Source organism: Nothobranchius furzeri, chromosome 14, assembly GCF_043380555.1.
Source record: "Nothobranchius furzeri strain GRZ-AD chromosome 14, NfurGRZ-RIMD1, whole genome shotgun sequence".
NCBI classification, from domain to species: Eukaryota; Metazoa; Chordata; class Actinopteri; order Cyprinodontiformes; family Nothobranchiidae; genus Nothobranchius; species Nothobranchius furzeri.
In genome coordinates, this window is record NC_091754.1 from 26345924 (window position 1) to 26358628 (window position 12705).

Below are 12705 nucleotides of genomic sequence, written 5' to 3' on the forward strand. Positions count from 1 at the left end.
AGGAGATGCAGGAAGATGAGAGACAGACAGGACAGGAAATAGTTAAATAAAAACAAGAAAACAAAACTAAGTGTTGAAAAGTAAAATGTAGGTAGATTTATCTCCACTACACGTTTTTACCAGTATAAAACAATAAGTTATACACATGTCATATTTATACATCTGATACAATTCAGATCACCTTCAACACTCAGTCACACACCCAGGGCCGTTTCAAGGCATTTTGGGGGCCAAGGCAAAATGACCCCCCCCCCCACACACACACACACACACACACACACCACCACCACCCACCACCCCAAAACTGGGCTCCCCAGAAGCCTCTGTGTAATTCATACCCTCTCAAGTAGTATTAGTTATACAGTGTTTATAAAAGCTCCTCAAACATCGCTGACATGTTCTAATATTATCAGATGAAGAACTAAATTATCAGACATGCTGTCTCATCTGCTGCTTTTCTAAACTTGCAAAAAGTAACAAAACCATTTGAAAGCCACTATTTGTGGATTCTCTGAAAGTTTCCATGGAGTGTGCGACAACTTATTTTTTCATTGATCCTATCGTCTAATCTCACAGCTGAAACAAGCATCGTTAATAATCTGTGCACAGGAAGCGTACCGATGCTGTAGTAAAACAAAAGGTATAATAATTTATTATTAATAAAACCTTGTTGCAGCACTAAAGCAGAAAAATGAGATTTTGCAATAAATATGCTAAATATTTACATATGAATTGTTTTAGAGCCCTTTTATTGGCAGAATCTGATATTAATTTAGTTCTTACAAAAAAATGGGTCCCAACGTGGTTTGTGTGGTGTTGCCATAGTGTGATGTCATAGGCACAGATCCCCTGTCCTCTTGTTTGGAAATGGAAATATGGTCACCCTATATTAAACAAACTGCCCACCCGGGCTTTTGCGCTGCACAGAGACGCTTCGCTGCCTATGACTGAACGTCAGTTGAGAGTCAGTCTCATGCAGACTGACCAATGAAGAGAGGGCCTCAAGTTAAGACCCTCTCCTCATTGGTCAGTCCACACGAGGTGGGTCAAAGGTTACCCTGAGCGGGTTACGTGATGTCAGGCATTCAAGTATTGAGTATATTTACTGCATATTACAGTAAAATATTCTGTATGTGACCACATTATGGTGATCCTTGGGTCATGATGATGGGGCCCTTGAATATTGTTGCCCAGGGCACAACAAAGTGTTACTCTGGCCCTGCCTACTTGGCATTCATCAGTAGCTGAGTGAGAGAGGCTGAGAGGGAGAGAAACTCAGAGAAGCTTTAGAGCTTTTTTACTGCTGGAGAAAAAACGTAGCAAGTCATCATCTTTCTAAATGCAGTTATTCTCTTCTGAATCAGCACTTCTATAAAGAAGAAATAGTTAAATGCAACAAAGGGAAAAATCCTTTTATTCAGCCTGTTCATGTGACTTGTATCAACAAATAAGTCTGAACAGTGTCAAAGGTTGTTCATCTAAAAATAAACCTCGAAGAGTTTGAAGATTTTTTTTTTGTTTTAATAAGTTCATCTTAAAACATCTTTCTCAAGTAAAATAAAGTTTCCTCTGTGAGGTCAGACAGGCCCATCTGTGCTGTTTTGAAACAGAAATAAAGAAATGAATCATATTTGTCCACCCAAATACCTAAATATCACAAAAACAGGAAGGACAAAAACACCATCAAGGTAAAGTAAGAAATTTTATTTTTAAATAAGCGGCTGTTTGTGATTAATCATGAGTTAACTATGGACATGATTTATATCATTATTAAATATCCCATGTGGCCTATAGGCTATGTAACTGAGATTTAATATGAAAAATTAGACAAACCTATTTTCTAATTAGGTATTTACTCCATGTTAATATATATATATATTTCATAAACATTTACGGGCCAAGAGGAACATCAGCTGCTGATGGTATAATTTGAAGAAAAAAGTCCATTATGATAACCTCCTCCCTTCATATTCAAATGTTCCAGTTGTGTATAAAATGTGTATATTGTGTCTCTCTAGTTATTAATAAAGGTTAAATAGTTTTGAATTTAGTCATGTCACATGCCAGTGATTGTGTTGCTTTTTCTGTGTGTGTGTGTGTGGGGGGGGGGGGGGGGGACCACGAAGACTTTGTGCTTAGGGCACCAAAATAGCTAGCAACGGCCCTGCCTACAGTGCAATGAATATTTTGAGGGTTTAAAAATCTAAATGAATAAAATGGTTAGAAAAGGTAACATTTAGAAAACTGACATGACAGCAAACAGAAACGGGAAATGAAACCATCTTTCATTTTAAACACATGTTGAAGTGCTTATATGGTAATATGCCTAAACTTTATATTTTCATTCAATTCCATTCAGTTCCAATGACGAGCCGGCTCCCGTCGTTCACTTCATAGAGCCGGCTCATAGAGCCGGTTCGTTCGCGACCAGCACATCACTAGCTTTTAGCTACCTGGTTCAACAGCTGCGATACTATTATCACTAGTGATGGGATTTATGGCTCTTTCATGGGAACCGTTCTTTAGTCGTTCGTTTAAAAGAGTCGTTCAAAGAGCCATTCAAAAGACTGGCTCCTTTGAACGAAGTGAAGCCTGGGGGCAGTATTGGGAGCAACATGTTCCTCCATTGTCCGTGAGGGCGCACAGTGTTGAGTAGCGTTCCTCCTACGTCCGTCACTGCTGACGGCTGACTCTCCGGTCGGTAACAAGATGGCGCCTGTGCTTGGCTTAGCCGCAGTCACCGGCCACTTTTTCAAACTTTTCTCCACTAATCTTGCTGTGATAAATGGAACGATGAATTCTACTGTCTACCAAAACATCCTGAAGGAGAATGTCCGGCCATCTGTTCGTCAACTAAAGCTGAAGCGATCTTGGGTGCTGCAGCAGGACAATGACCCAAAACACACCTGCCAATCCACCTCTGAATGGCTGAAGAACAACAAAATGAAGCCTTTGGAGGGGCCTAGTCAAAGTCCTGACCTGAATCCTATTGAGATGCTATGGCATGACCTTAAAAAGGTGGTTCATGCTAGAAAACCCTCAAATAAAGCTGAATTACAACAATTCTGCAAAGATGAGTGGGCTAAAATTCCTCCAGAGCGCTGTAAAAGACTCGTAGCAAGTTATCGCAAACACTTGATTGCAGTTATTGCTGCTAAGGGAGGCCCAACCAGTTATTAGGTTCAGGGGGCAATTACACAGGGCAATGTAGGTTTGGATTTTGTTCTCTCCCTAAATAATAAAAACCATAATTTCAAAACTGCATTTTGTGTTTACTTGTGTTATCTTTGACTAATGGTTAAATGTGTTTGATGATCAGAAACATTTTGTGTGACAAACATGCAAAAGAATAAGAAATCAGGAAGGGGGCAAATAGTTTTTCACACCACTGTATTGAGAGTGTTGTAATATATCAAAGGCGAGCTTCTCCAGTGTTGGGGGACTTGGACTTGCAGTATATCTGTGGTGTTTTTAGTGTTGACTAATGCGATGGATGTACCTGCTGGTGGGCTTAGATTTGGGGAATTAAACAAACTGAAGGGAATTTATAGATATTTTAATGAGCTGCACATTCCAGAATGGCTGCTACTGTTTTATTTTCTATTTGTTTGAATGGCTGAGAAGTACAGGTTAAATAACATCATATTTTTATGTATCTTTGGTGTGTTCTTGCTGTGTTGAAATTCTAATTCCATCTTCGAAGTTTGCAGCCGCAAACAAAACGTTGCAGGTAAATAAAACCTCTCTGTGTTTTAAAAATAACTAAAAGACGGAATATTTTTATGTTTTCTGTCGATTTATTGGTGTTTATTCTTGCCTAAAATAAGTAGGTTTTCAAAACAAACTATACATTTACTTTGTCCAGCCTGCTTAAGGTCAAAGGTCAGACATTCTCCTTCAGGATTTCTGGCAGACTGCAGCCTTAAACCATCACACATTTGACTGCTGGCGTGTTTCTGAAATGCACAAGACCTAATGGGAAACACCTCCCTGTTGCACTTGGTGAGTAAGGATTTTTTTTCCACCCTCTGCTGGATCAAAACTGTTATTACAGGTAGCGTTCATAAAGTTAAACAATATAAAACTCAGCAGCACATCTGTGGATTCCTGAAAAATAAATTATACCACTGAAGATTACTGCAGGTTTTAAATTGGTGTTAACAGCATAATGAGAGAGTCTGAAAGTCTTCACTCACAGACACTAACTACTAAAACTTAGCAAAGCTATTTTAATTATGTGTTCAAGATTAAATCAACGAGCTACAGCTGGAGCTATTAGCAGATAGCTACAAAACAGAACATTTTAAGGCTTTATTAAGATAAAGAGGCTAAATATTCTCTAAAAAGTGACTGAAATGAACAAACGTGTAGTGCCGACTTTTAGACACTAGATGGCAGCAACGCCCCATCTTCCTTTTTCTAAATGCTGGCCCAATCCCATCTCATAAAGGATGGGAATAAAAACAAACGTGTTGTGTTTATTTTAGTTAGGTGTAAATGTGGTCAGCCAGGAATTACTAAGTAGGTGAAAACATGATTTAGATATTTTATGTCGTTTTATGTATTTTATTAGTGTAACTTGCTACCACACTGTATTTATATCAATCAATCAATCAATCAATCAATCAATCAATCAATCAATCAATCAATCAATCAATCAATCAATCAATCAAGCTTTGATTGATTTATACATCTTTATATAGCTTTATATATATCTGTTATTTTAATTCTGCTTGGATATAAATGCCTAACCAGGGACAAGGGCTGTAAATTAGCCACAGGCTAGAAGTCTTATTTATACTGCATCTGTTGCTTATGGTGGAAATGTTTTGTTGTACAGTCCCTGTAAAAGTAAAGGACACATACATACATACATGATGCAAGGAGACAAACACTAAGGCAGTAAAACCTGGTATAATGAACCACAAAACTTACAGAATGTCAATGCTTTGAGTTGGTAAGAAGGCTAAGAAGGCTAACCCTCCTCCTTGAACCGTCACCTTATCGTGGTAGAGGAGTTTGAGTGCCCTAATGATCCTAGGAGCTTTGTTGTCTGGGGCACTTAGTGCCCCTGGTAGGGTCTCCCATGACAAATTGGTCTTAGGTGAAGGGTGAGACAAAGAACGGTTCGAAGGATCTTTCATGGCGGTTAAAACGAAGAGTCGGAGTACCCGGCCCGGAGGGTTACCGGGGTCCCACCCTGGAGCCAAGCCTGGGGTTGGGGCCCGTGAGCGAGCGCCTGGTGGCCGGGCTTTCGCCCATGGGGCCCGGCCGGGCCCAGCCCGAACCGGATACATGGGCTCGTCCAACTGTGGACCCACCACCCGCAGGAGGAACATGAAGGGTCCGGTGCAATGCAAATCGGGTGGCAGACCAAGGCGGGAGCCTTGGCGGTCCAATCCCCGGACAAGAAAACTAGTTTTTGGGACATGGAACGTCACCTCGCTGGCGGGGAAGGAGCCGGAGCTTGTGGCAGAGGTTGAGCGGTACCGGCTAGATATAGTCAGACTCACCTCAACACATTGCATTGGCTCTGGAACCCGAGACCTGGAGAGGGGTTGGACACTCTACTTTGCTGGAGTTGCTCCGGGTGAGAGGCGGAGGGCTGGGGTTGGCTTTTTGTTAGCCCCGAGACTCTCTGCCTGTGTGTTGGGGTTTACCCCAGGGGACAAGAGGGTAGCTTCCTTGCGCCTTCGGGTCGGGGAACGGGCCCTGACTGTTGTTTGTGCTTATGGGCCAAATATCAGTTCAGAGTACCCACCCTTTTTGGAGTCCCTGGGACGAGTGCTAGATAGTGCTCCATCAGGGGACTCCATTGTCCTGCTGGGGGACTTCAATGCTCACGTGGGCAATGACAGCTTGACCTGGAGGGGTGTGATTGGGAGGAACGGCCCACCTAATCTGAACTCGAGCGGTGTTTTGTTATTGGACTTCTGTGCAAGCCGCAGTTTGGCCATAACGAACACCATGTTCGAACATAAGGATGCCCACCGGTACACTTGGTACCAGGGCAGCCTAGGTCACAGGTCGATGATAGATTTTGTAGTCGTATCATCTGACCTGCGGCCGTATGTTTTGGACACCCGAGTGAAGAGAGGGGCGGAGCTGTCAACTGATCACCACCTGGTGGTGAGTTGGATCAGATGGCAAGGGAACATGCCGCGTAGACCTGGCAGACCCAAACGCATAGTGAGGGTCTGCTGGGAACGCCTGGCAGAAGAACCTGTCAAGACGGTCTTCAACTCCCACCTCCGGCAGAGCTTTGACCACGTCCCGAGAGCAGTGGGGGACATTGAGTCCGAGTGGGCCTTGTTCCACTCTGCGATTGTCGAGGCGGCTGTTGCTAGCTGTGGTCGTAAGGTGGCCGGTGCCAGTCGTGGTGGCAACCCCCGTACCCGCTGGTGGACACCAGAGGTTCGGGGAGCCGTCAGGCTGAAGAAGGAGGCCTACAGGGCGTGGCTGGTCTGTGGGTCTCCGGAGGCAGCAGACAGGTACCGGATAGCCAAGCGGGGTGCAGCAGTGGCAGTTGCCGAGGCAAAATCTCGGGCGTGGGAGGAGTTTGGTGAGGCCATGGAGAAAGACTATCGATCGGCTCCAAAGAGGTTCTGGCAAACTGTCCGGCGCCTCAGGAGAGGAAGGCAGCAACTCGCTCACACTGTTTACAGTGGGGATGGGGAGCTGCTGACGTCAACTGAGGCTATAGTCGGACGGTGGAAGGAATACTTTGAGGAGCTCCTCAATCCCACCAATGCGCATTCCGAGGAGGAACCAGAGCTGGGAGGCCTGGGGATGGACTGTCCGATCTCGGGGGCAGAAGTTGCTGAGGTAGTCAAACAACTACACAGCGGCGGAGCCCCGGGGGCGGATGAGGTTCGTCCTGGGTATCTCAAGGCTATGGATGTTGTAGGGCTGTCATGGTTGACACGTCTCTACAACATTGCGTGGTCATCGGGGGCAGTTCCTAGGGAGTGGCAGACCGGGGTGGTGGTCCCCATCTTTAAGAAGGGTGACCTGAGGGTGTGTTCCAACTATAGGGGGATCACACTCCTCAGCCTCCCTGGAAAGGTCTACGCCAAGGTACTGGAGAGGAGGGTCCGATCGATAGTTGAATCTCAGATAGAGGAGGAGCAATGTGGTTTTCGTCCTGGCCGTGGAACTGTGGACCAGCTCTATACCCTTGCAAGGGTGATGGAGGGGGCATGGGAGTTTGCCCAACCAATCCACATGTGCTTTGTGGATTTGGAGAAGGCTTATGACCGTGTCCCCAGGGGCACCCTGTGGGGGACGCTCCAGGAGTATGGGGTGGGTGGCTTTCTGTTAAGGGCCATTCAGTCCCTTTACCAGAGGAGCGTGAGTTTGGTCCGCATAGCCGGTAGTAAGTCGGACCTGTTCCCAGTGAGGGTTGGACTCCGCCAGGGCTGCCCTTTGTCACCGGTTCTGTTCATCACTTTTATGGACAGAATTTCTAGACGCAGCCGTGGTGTGGAGTGTGTCGAGTTTGGTGGCAGGAGAATCTCGTCTCTGCTTTTTGCGGATGATGTGGTCCTCCTAGCTTCATCCAGCTCTGACCTTCAGCTCTTGCTGGGTAGGTTCGCGGCCGAATGTGAAGCGGCTGGGATGAGGATCAGCACCTCCAAATCTGAGACCATGGTTCTCGACCGGAAAAGGGTGGCTTGCCACCTCCGGGTCGGGGGAGAGGTCCTACCTCAAGTGGAGGAGTTTAAGTATCTCGGGGTCTTGTTCACGAGTGAGGGTAGGAGGGATCGGGAGATCGACAGGCGGATTGGTTCGGCGTCTGCAGTGATGCGGACGCTGAGCCGATCTGTCGTGGGGAAGAGGGAGCTGAGCCAGAAAGCCAGGCTCTCGATTTACCGGTCGATCTACGTCCCAATCCTCACCTATGGTCATGAGCTTTGGGTAATGACCGAAAGAACGAGATCGCGGATACAAGCGGCCGAAATGAGTTTCCTCCGTAGGGTGGCCGGGCTCAGCCTTAGAGATAGGGTGAGGAGCTCGGACATTCGGGAGGGACTCGGAGTAGAACCGCTGCTCCTCCGGATCGAAAGGAGCCAGTTGAGGTGGTTTGGGCATCTGATCAGGTTGCCTCCTGGACGCCTCCCCGGGGAGGTGTTTCGGGCATGTCCTGCTGGCAGGAGGCCCCCGGGTCGACCCAGGACACGTTGGAGAGGTTACATCTCCAATCTGGTCCGGGAACGCCTTGGGGTCCTGCCGGAGGAGCTGGTGGACAAGGCCGGGGAGAGGACGGCCTGGAGCTCCCTAATTGGTATGCTGCCCCCGCGACCCGGACCCGGATAAGCGGAGGAAGACGAAGACGAAGACGAAGAAGGCTAACCATGAATTACAAAGAATTACAAAAAATAGGGTAACAGGAATTAAGCAGACCAAAACTAAAGCAGAAAACTAACAGAGTATAATGAGGCATCGAGTAGATAACAAACAGCGGTCAGCCATGAAGTCGTCTTCTCTCACTGCAGGGTTTTATGTTTACAGCCAGATCTTGATGAGTTTTGTGAAGAAAATGTGAACTCGTCGCTATAACCTTTCTGTCCTGTTTTGCTACAAGTCCAGTTTTTTTAAATAAAAGAACTGAAAAATGTCAGTTATTAATAAATCCTGTTACATTTGATCACACTGTTAGACTAACTTTATATCTGTTGGCCCTACTGGGGTTATTTTATAATTTAATTATTAGGTTGTCTTATGTCTACACTTTAATAGGTTAAGGCTGCTACAGCAGATCTCGCAGCATCTCATTAAATCCGTAGCAATTAATTGAAATGTTATTCAAAGCAGATTTAGATTTATTTTTCAGCAGTTTTCATTATTCTAGAAGAGAAACAGACCTGCTGCACACAGCTGGGCAAAATAGGGCAGTTTTATTATATTTCATACCCAGGTAAGGCACACATGTTTATCCTATTTATTTGTTGTATTATTTTTTATTGAGTGAAATAAATATGAGGGGGACAAAAGTAGCCAATCGTAGTAGAGCTCTTCTAGCCAATCAGAGGCGAGAAAGGCGGGATCTTCCTCGAACATCCCATGATTCCAAAGGACGCGTTCAATTCAGCAAAATCCTATGAGCTACGGTGTCCTGTTTGGAAAAACGTCTCAGAACTGCTGAGAACACAGAGAACACGCCACACCCATAAACATTTTATATATATATATATATATATATAACATTTGTATTAGGCTACTATATAGTGTTTTTTTGTTTGTTTATTCGTTTTACGAATGTTTATTGCAAGTATGTTTATTTTTCTATGTACGAATTTTGTGCTCATATGTATGAAGTACTTGGGCATCGTGCCAAATAGGAATTTCATTGTGCACAGACGTTTTTTTTTAACTGTGCAAGGAAGTGTGCTACTGCGTGTATGAAGCTTCATTATAAACAAAAGCACGTGCTTAGTTTCCATGGTAACAACAGACCTTTGATCACGCAGATGTGCTGGCTAGAACCTAACTAATACGTCATCTCCGCGCTTTGCTCATTTGACTTCTGACGTCATAGAGCAAGCACATCTCTGCAGAGACACACGGATCTACAAAGGTTTAGCTTTTCATTTTCACTTTTCTCTCAACAAATATTAACTACAAACATGCGTTTTGGATTTAACACGTCACATTTTGCTAATGGTATTAATTTTATCAAGAAAAAACTGAAAAAGACGACAAAACAAGTTCCCATCCGAAATAATTTGACAGCGGATGAATTCAAAGAGAACGTTACAGAGACGCCCCCTAAACCAGTGGAGGATAAAAGGATGGTGGACAGTCTAACCTGTAATGTAGAATATTCTTCCACAGCTATGGATAAGACGAAGAAAGATTTGGAAGATAATCAGTTCACCATTGTTTGTCTGGCTAAAGCCCTAATAGAACAAAAGGAACAAAACATTCAACTAAAGATGTCTCTAGCTGCTGCTGAAAACAGGACGGTCTCAGCCCAATCTGAAACAGGAAAACTTAAGCAGGATTTAGAGAAGTGTCAACGCGTTATCATAAATTTGACCAAAATGCTGCAGAACAAGAAAGAAGATAACGTCCAATCGATGGAGTGGGTCACAGGGTCAGAGAAAAGTCCCATTTGCACACAGAATGAGAAATTCTCACTTCATAATTCCCCTCAAACCGAATCTCCTGTCATGAGAAATGTCACAACTGATCCAGTTTTGATGAGAAATACAAAACCAGCAGCTAAAATTGAAGAAATTCCCACCAAAGCTGAACCAGGTTTAATTTCTGTTAGAAAACCAGCGTCTGAAAAAGATTCTGGTGTCCAAAATCAGACCGTTTCAGAGCAAAAGCAGGTTCCTGCTTTGTTACCAGGGAGGCTGTTAGAAATCGTGGCAACATCTGATAAAAACAGAGCCTTTGGAAATTCAAGACAGGCCACAAAGAAACAAAAAGTTTCAGTCCAATCAAATGAGAAGAGAGAGAAAACGAAGACGGAAACTAAAATCAAATCTCCCACACCAATTAAAGGACGTCGACTGGTGAAAAACGTTGCTGGTGTCACAAAACAGGAGGAAAAACCAGTTAAAAGTTATTTTCACAGTCCAAAGAAAAACTTCTGCCAGTTATCAAACTGGAAAAATAACTGCTGGATGAATTCTTCGGTACAGGCGATTGCAAACCTGCGAAGTGTCAAAACAGCTCTCAGTGGCTGCATCCGAGAAGATCTGATGCCATCACCAGTTCCCTCGTTTTCTGAATTTTTCCTCAAAGTTGTGAATAATCCAGGGAGATATTTCTCCCCAGGAGAAATCCTACCAGTTCTGAAGGACATTAGCTGGAAAATCCCATCATTAAAGCTGGCAGAACAGAATGACATCGCTGATTTTCTGAACCCTGTCCTGAACTGGCTCGAGGATTGTGGCGTTCAGTCATCTCTGGAGGTGAGTCACGTGCGCCACTGCAACAACTGTGGACAGGACTCCACAGACACAAACAGCGTGGGAAACTTGGCTTTCATGTTTACAACACAGCCAAACGACTCCACCAAAGCCCTTCTGGATCGAATGATATTAGACAACGCCGCTGTGAAGACCTGCAGCTCCTGCCAATCAAAAATGACCTGCAGCAGTTACCTTAATTCCCCTGATTTGATGGTTTTATATCTGCCCAGAGGTTTTTCGGGCAGAGACTCAGTTAAACCTGATGCAACCATAGAAATCCCTCAGCAGACTGGAGCACAGAAGTACAATTTAGCTTCTGTCATCTGCCACAAACAGCTGTTCTTTGGTAGTGCCCACTTTTACACGTATGTGAATTATGGAAACCAGTTTATAAAAGCCAACGACACGAGCATTTCAGTCACAAAGCCCAACGGAAAGAAGGACATGTATGAAAATGGAATCATCTACGTTTATGAAAGATGTTCGTAAGATCTTATTAGCTCTGCCACTTGCAGCAGAAACATGGAGACCAGCTTAACCAGTCCTAGAGAGCTGGGAAGGTTGAAATATTTACATCGGGTCAGTTAGTGACTCTGTATCCAGAAGGACGTTTGATGGAGAATTATAAAACATACCGCTTTAGAGGTCAACATGATAGACACCCAGGCCCCAAAGAGAGACAAAACATAATGACCCTGTCCGGTCACACCTCAGAGCCTGTAACACAGAGCTGGACGGGTGCAGAATAAAAAGATGGATTTTAAAAGATAAAACTATTTACCTCAGCTGGTACACAAAGCCCCTCTGACTAATTACAATGTTTCAGCAAGAGGGGCGTCCAGAGAATTATTATACAATAGCAGTTCTCAATCTGGTGTCCGTGACCAACCAAACTCACTTAGTCGACTAAAATTGTGTGTGTGTGTGTGTGTGTGTGTGTGTGTGTGTGTGTGTGTGTGTGTGTGTGTGTGTGTGTGTGCTTTAAAGGGGGTTACATCTTAGATTAATTATTAACTAATTCACAGCCAGAGACAGTTTAGGGTCACTGGTGTGTGTGTGTGTGTGTGTGTGTGTGTGTGTGTGTGTGTGTGCTTTAAGGGGGGTTACATCTTAGATTAATTATTAACTAATTCACAGCCAGAGACAGTTTAGGGTCACTGGTGTGTGTGTGTGTGTGTGTGTGTGTGTGTGTGTGTGTGTGTGTGTGTGTGTGTGTGTGTGTGTGTGTGTGTGTGCTTTAAGGGGGGTTACATCTTAGATTAATTATTAACTAATTCACAGCCAGAGACAGTTTAGGGTCACTGGTGTGTGTGTGTGTGTGTGTGTGTGTGTGTGTGTGCTTTAAGGGGGGTTACATCTTAGATTAATTATTAACTAATTCACAGCCAGAGACAGTTTAGGGTCACTGGTGTGTGTGTGTGTGTGTGTGTGTGTGTGTGTGTGTGTGTGTGTGTGTGTGTGTGTGTGTGTGTGTGTGTGTGTGTGTGTGTGTGTGTGTGTGTGTGTGTGTGTGTGTGTGTGTGTGTGTGTGTGCTGTGCTTTAAGGGGGGTTACATATTAACTAATAGCCTAGTGAACTAGACCAAATTCTTGCTTTGCAAAGTTTGGTCTAGGCATGCTCCATTGGAACCTCAGCAGCTCCTACCAGGACTCTGGCTAGCCAATCACAGCTCTCTAGAGGGGTTTCAAACACAAAAAGAGCTGTGATTGGTCCATAATGGTGGGCCAATCATAGTGCTCTATCTGCTTAGTGAACAAATCACAGAGCTTTATCCGCTTT